Raw genomic sequence first — 6485 nt, forward strand, 5'->3', positions numbered from 1 at the left:
CTCTAAATGAGAACCTTTCCTAACTCTGCTCCCCCTCCTTGGTTTTCTGAGCCTTTAGACAAGGCATTTGTTGGTGGGATTTTATTTTTTGTTCCTTTGAGACAGTGTCAGTATGTAGTTCTGGCTGCCCTGGAACTTATATGTAGACCGTACTGGGCTCAAGCTTACCAGGATCCATCCACCTCTGCTTCCTGAGTATTGGGATCAAAGGTGTGTGCTACCATGCCTGGCTCATTAGTTTCATTTTAAATGAATGCAAACATTCTGGAAAAGAAAATGGTAATGCATCGTAAGACATATATACATACAATTGTTTGTTTATTTTTGTTTTGTGTTTTGCTTTTTGAGACAGGGTTTCTCTATAGCTTTGGAGCCTGTCCTGGAACTCACAAAGATCTGCTTGCCTCTGTATCTCCAGTGCTGGGACTAAAGGTGTGTGCCATCACTACTCAACTTAGATACATGTTTAACTTTGGACCTAGTATGAGGAAATAAGATACATACATACATACATACATACATACATACATACATACATACACACATACATACATACATACATACACACATACACACATACATACATACACACACACACATACATACATACATACACACATACACACATACATACATACACATACATACATACATACATACATACACACACATACATACATACATACATACATACATACATACATACATACACACATACATACATACATACATACATACATACATACATACATACATACACACATACATACACACATACACACATACACACATACATACATACATACATACATACACACACATACATACATACATACACACATACACACATACACACACATACACACATACACATACACATACATACATACATACATACACACACACATACATACATGCATACATACATACATACACACATACATACATACATACACACACACACATACATACATACATACATACACAGTGAATAGGCTCTAAGTCAGACCCCCCACTTCAGACCAGACAGAGCACAGAGCTGGCACTGTAAATTGAAGGAAGAGTAAATCTTGTCCCCCAAGATTAGTTTACTTCATTGCATTTAGTGCTGAGGATCAGACCCAGGGTTTTGCACATTCTTGGCAAGCAATTTAACACTGAGTTACATCTCCAACCCTCTTAGTTAAGTGTAGTTTATTTATACACACACACACACACACACACACACACACACACACACACAGAATTATATAACTTATAGAATACTGACAAGGGCAGATGCAGTTTTCCTCCAGGTGTTTCTGGTCTTGGTTTGGTTAGGTGGTCATAGTAGGGTGTGTCTGTGTCCCAGATACTTAGGCTGAGACAGGAAGGTTGAGCCCTGGAATTTGAGCCCCTCCTTCCCTTGACACTACAATATAGTAAGAATTTTTAACAAGGAAAAAAAAGATGGAAATTCATTAACACCATGACTATAGAACCTGGAGGTATGGAAGAGTGGCTATAATCTAAAATATTCACATCAATGGAATGTTTGTTTAGTTATAGTAGATCCAATTAGTGAAATTTTATTTAGTCATTAAAAACAGTTTGAATTTGTAAACAACAAAGTACATGTCATTTTCAAGGTTATGCCACTCACCATAGGATATCAGTGTGGCTGATTGAGTTTTTACAGGCAATTTAAGAATTAAGGTTTAGGCCGGGTAGGGGTAGCACATGCCTTTAATCAAAGTACTCAGAGGCAGAGGCAGAGGTAGGCAGATCTCTGTGAGTTCGAGACCAGCCTGATGTACAAGAGCTAGTTGGACACTAATAAAAAAACTGATATGAAAGATACCTGATTTTTCTTATTTATTTTTATTTCTTTAGTCTACTGACAAGGAACTGAGAGACATCATGGCATTGCTGGCAGCTCAGCAGACTGCTCTGGAAGTTATTGTCAACATGTGCTGCAGTGAAGGTTTGCTCCCAATGTACACTGGACATTCCCCCACCTGGCTCCCACTCCTCATACCAAGGGCAGCTTCCGTGAGAGTTTCTTTGATACCCCAGTAATGTCTTGTTTGCCCCTTTTTCCTCAGATCTCTCTGATGATGAATGGTAAGAGCTTTCTAGTAGTGATGAAAGTGAAGCCTTTATGGAAAACTCCTTCAATGAGTGCAGTGGGCAGCTGCTGTCCCATGAGATTCACACTGCTCTTACCAACTGCCTCATCCCAAAGAAGGTAATCTAGTTTTACCCTGGCCTGCGGTTGGGGAGTCGGAATGGCTGGTGGGAGCTGTTTACTTGCAGAGCAGAAACTGGCAGCTTGGGTGTAAAGCAGAACTGACAGAACTAGAAATGCACTCGTGCTCTGACTCTGCTAATTTGTAAACTATGAGAAAAGTCCCATTTAAGATAATTTCCCTTCTATCTTTTCCTGTTTCCATTTCAAACCTGGGTTTTTGAGAAAACTGCTTCACCAAACAGTATTGCTGTTGACATATGATCTAGGAACCCTACTTGGAAACCTTTGATTAAAAAGTAAGAACTTTTCTATGTTCAGAAACAAAAACATCATTTTGTCATTATGTGAAGTGTTGTAATATTGACTAGAAAATGCTCCCAAGAGCAGCCAGGAGAAGTTTGTGCCCAGTGTGCTTGGATACCAGTGTGAGAATGAATCTTCACAGCAGTGTGGGTCATAGTTGTCCCAACTTGGAAACAGCCTCGATGTCTGTTCATGGTCATATGGAACCACTCACAACACAGCAGAATTTACTGTGTTGACCAGAATGAATAAGACATAAAATGTGTACTCTGTGGTTCCATTTCCACAAAGCACAAATCTAAGCACACTCAGGACACATACAAAGTGTCTCTCCTATGAAGAAGCAAGAAAGAAACCAGGCCTGGGGTGGGGGTCTGTAATCTCAACTGCCCAGGGCTGATCATAAGTTCAGGAAGCTTATTGAGACCCTGTCTTCAGATTTTTTAAAAGTCAAAAGTGGCCAAGTTCAGGGTAGAGTGCTTGTCTAGTATGAATGGTGCCTTGGGATCAGGCCCTGGGACAGCAAACTATAAATTCAAATGAAAAAATAAAAGCAAGGAGTTTGCTATTCAAGGCTGAATAGAGACTTATGACTCACAGTGAGTGCACTCATAGCCCTTGAGTTCTCAGGTACTTTGATTGGCAGATTAACAGGTCACATTATTCTTTGTGACCAGATCCCCTTGAACTTGTAGGTACTCTTAATCTGAAGTTTACACATGGAGGCTCGTAAGTCTAATCCCTGTATTCAAGAGGATCACAGAGTCAAAGCCAATGCAGACTTGACAGTGAGCTCCAGGATAGCCTGGGGTACAAGTAAAAGTCACTTGACCCATAGAATTCCAGTGTACTAGTTTACAGAAACAACGCTGTTCACTTTCTTTGCAGATTGAACACTATTCAGTGGAGAGCCCTTATGTGCCTCCAGAGTCTTGTGTCTCTCCTGGACATGTGTCTCTCCTCCATTTCGGAGGAGCCCCAGCTCTTCAGAAACTTGCACAGCACCTGACACAGCTTCTTTTTTCTCAGCCTGGTAAATATTTAGAAATTACTGTGAAAGACATAGTAATGAAAATATATTAGTAATAGTAATGAAAGACATTACAACTTAGACATAGCAGAACGTTGAAGGATAGTGACTTGAACTCTATAGATGGAGTATTATCTTATTTATCCTGCAGAAACCTTTTCCAGACTCATTCAGCCACGTATTATCATTGCCAATGACAATCAAGGGGTGACAGTAGGTTTGTGTGTGTGTGTGTGTGTGTGTGTGTGTGTGTGTGTGTGTGTGTGTGTTTAAAATTAATGTCAATCTGGGCAGTGATGACCTATGCCTTTAAACCAGCACTTGGGAGGCAGAGACAGGCAGATCTCAGTGAGTTCCAGTACAGCCAGGGATACACAGACCAAAAAAATCCTGTCTGGAAAACGAACAGAATAAAAAATTAATGTCAAGCCAATTAAAATAAGTCATATATATCAGGTTCTTATTAGGATATTTGAGTAGTACTTGTATTCTTTTTTAGGATTTTATACATGAATACTATATCTGTATTGTTTTTACCCCCCACTTCCTCCTGTCTTCCCCTTATCACCCTCTCTTGAATTCATGATCCCTTCTATAGTTATTCCTATTACAAACTCACCAAGAACATAGGCACACAACCCTCCCATTACAAACACACCAAGAACATAGGCACACAACCCTCCCATTACAAACACACCAAGAACATAGACACACAACCCTCCCATTACAAACACACCAAGAACATAGGCACACAACCCTCCCATTACAAACACACCAAGAACATAGGCACACAACCCTCCCATTACAAACACACCAAGAACATAGGCACACAACCTTCCCATTACAAACACACCAAGAACATAGGCACACAACCCTCCCATTACAAACTCACCAAGAACATAGACACACAACCCTCCCATTACAAACTCACCAAGAACATAGGCACACAACCTGCCTGCACCCCCCCCCAGTACTGGGATTAAAGGAGTGTACCACTCAGACCAGCTTCTTGAGGGCATCTTGCTGGCGCTGTCGTTGTGGTTTTCAGTCTTTACAGCTCTCTAGGGCTGTGGATAACATTTCCCCCTCCGCAGCTTGCATGGCACCCTCAGCACTGTGAGAGCCAGCCTTCAGGACAGAGGCTTCCTGGTAAGCACCAGGTTTATCTCTCCTAAGTTCGGTGAGTGCAGTATGTGGTGTCTTCAGCCATAAGGTCCACCTTGGTGTTCTGGCAGGCAACCAAGAGAATAGCAGTAGTCCATATTTTTTTGGAGATTTCCTGTGCCTCCCCCAATCCTATTCCTTTTTGGGGGGATGGGTTTGAGACAGGGTTTCTTCGTGATTTGGAGGCTGTCCTAGACCAGGCTGGCTTCGAACTCACAGATATCTGCCTGCCTCTGCCTCTCGAGTGCTGGGATTAAAGTTTTACACCACCAACGCCCAGCTCCCAATCCTACGCTTATAATTGAAATTTAATTGGGCAATACACATACAGTATGGAGGACAACAGCTAGGGAGAAGGTGAGGTGGGCAGCCTCCTTCCTTTCCATTCCACCCAGTTCTCAGAGGTGTCGTTAATACACTAGTTCCATTTAAGCAGCTGCTTCCAGAGAGATTGATTCTCTAGAGATGAGATAGACCTAGGGAGGGGGCAGTAGACATGAATGCTGTAATACCAGGAACAGTTCTATACCTGGCTTTTGTCTGACATGTCTTTATTTAAACACCTTGGCTTGTAAAGAACTGAGTCACTTTAGTTACATGTCTCTGTCTTTAATTTCTGTGACAGTGCCATATCTTCTGACAATTAAGCTTAAATGACAGAAGTACCATTTAAATAACTGCCCAAAATTGTTTTGTTTTTTGTTTGTTTGTTTTATTCGAGACAGAAATTCTCTGTGTAACATCTCTGGCTGTCCTGGAACTCAGTTTGCTGTCTAGACTGGCTGCAAACTCAGAGATCCATCTGCCTCTGCCTCTTGAGTTCTGGGATTAAAGGCATGTGTCACTGCACCCAGCTCAAATATTTTAGTTAATCAAAATAAAATGTGAATCATACAATGTGCAAACTTTTAAAGACCTTTTAAAGAATACTTTCGCATCAGTTTTGGAGTATCCGTTGGACACCAGGCTTTAAGAAATGTGGGGGAGCTCTAGTAAGCCCATTGTTTAGCACGTGTTTCTTGACCTCTGTCTATGTCACATACCACCTAAGTCCTAGGGATAATGAGGAAAGAATGGTGTAAGGTGCTGTGTTAAATGTAAGGGGCTCTCTGGAGAGAGAACCTTTGAACTGGGATCACAATGAAATGAAACAGATCACATGTCATGTAGGATTTTGTCCAAAGTGTGTCTGATCCTAAGGTTGACCTATTGTCTGTTGTCCTGTAATAATTACAGGAATTCCCTTCTTTGGTACATACAATATCTGAAAATGAAAAGCCAAATGATATAAGCTTTGGTAATAATTTGTGGGGAGCTGGTAAGATGACTCCACATATTAAAAATTTTTTCATATACAAACCTGAGAGCCTGAGTTAGATTCTTGGATCCCAGTGTGGAAAGATTTCTGAGTGTTGTGCTTTGACCTCCATGCATATATACACATATACAGCTGCACTTACACATGGTAATGATAAATAAAAATTTTACAATTATGGACCTGACATGGATTGCATCTTTTGTAATCCCAGCACTTGTAAGGCTGAGGCAGGAGAATTTAGAGTTGAGGCCATCCTGGACTATAGGGAGACCCTGTTATAAGAAAATTGTGGGAAGCTATCCATCTTCCTCAGGCAATGTAAGAGGTGGTTTTAGAAATGGAACAGTGTCCCAGGCACACAGAGCAATAAACCATGGCATCTACTGCTATTTAACAAGTCTGCCCCAAACTTTATGACTGAAGCAATAAGCTGCATGTGA

The 6485-nt window shown here is 41.1% G+C and overlaps 1 long non-coding RNA gene across 2 annotated transcripts; it reads left to right on the forward strand.

The window, feature by feature from the left end:
- Positions 1-372: 372 nt before the first annotated feature.
- On the forward strand, positions 373-6229 carry LOC121138156. 2 transcript variants are annotated; one of them, XR_005875338.1, is made up of 4 exons: positions 373-432; positions 1873-1963; positions 2085-2227; positions 3422-6229. It is a non-coding gene; the product is annotated as an uncharacterized LOC121138156 (long non-coding RNA). The 2 variants fall into 2 exon arrangements; XR_005875339.1 differs by having other exon boundaries at positions 1873-2227.
- The last annotated feature ends 256 nt before the right edge of the window (positions 6230-6485 follow it).

The sequence above is a fragment of the Mesocricetus auratus genome, unplaced genomic scaffold (assembly GCF_017639785.1).
Source record: "Mesocricetus auratus isolate SY011 unplaced genomic scaffold, BCM_Maur_2.0 contig_6612_pilon_obj, whole genome shotgun sequence".
Lineage (NCBI taxonomy): Eukaryota > Metazoa > Chordata > Mammalia > Rodentia > Cricetidae > Mesocricetus > Mesocricetus auratus.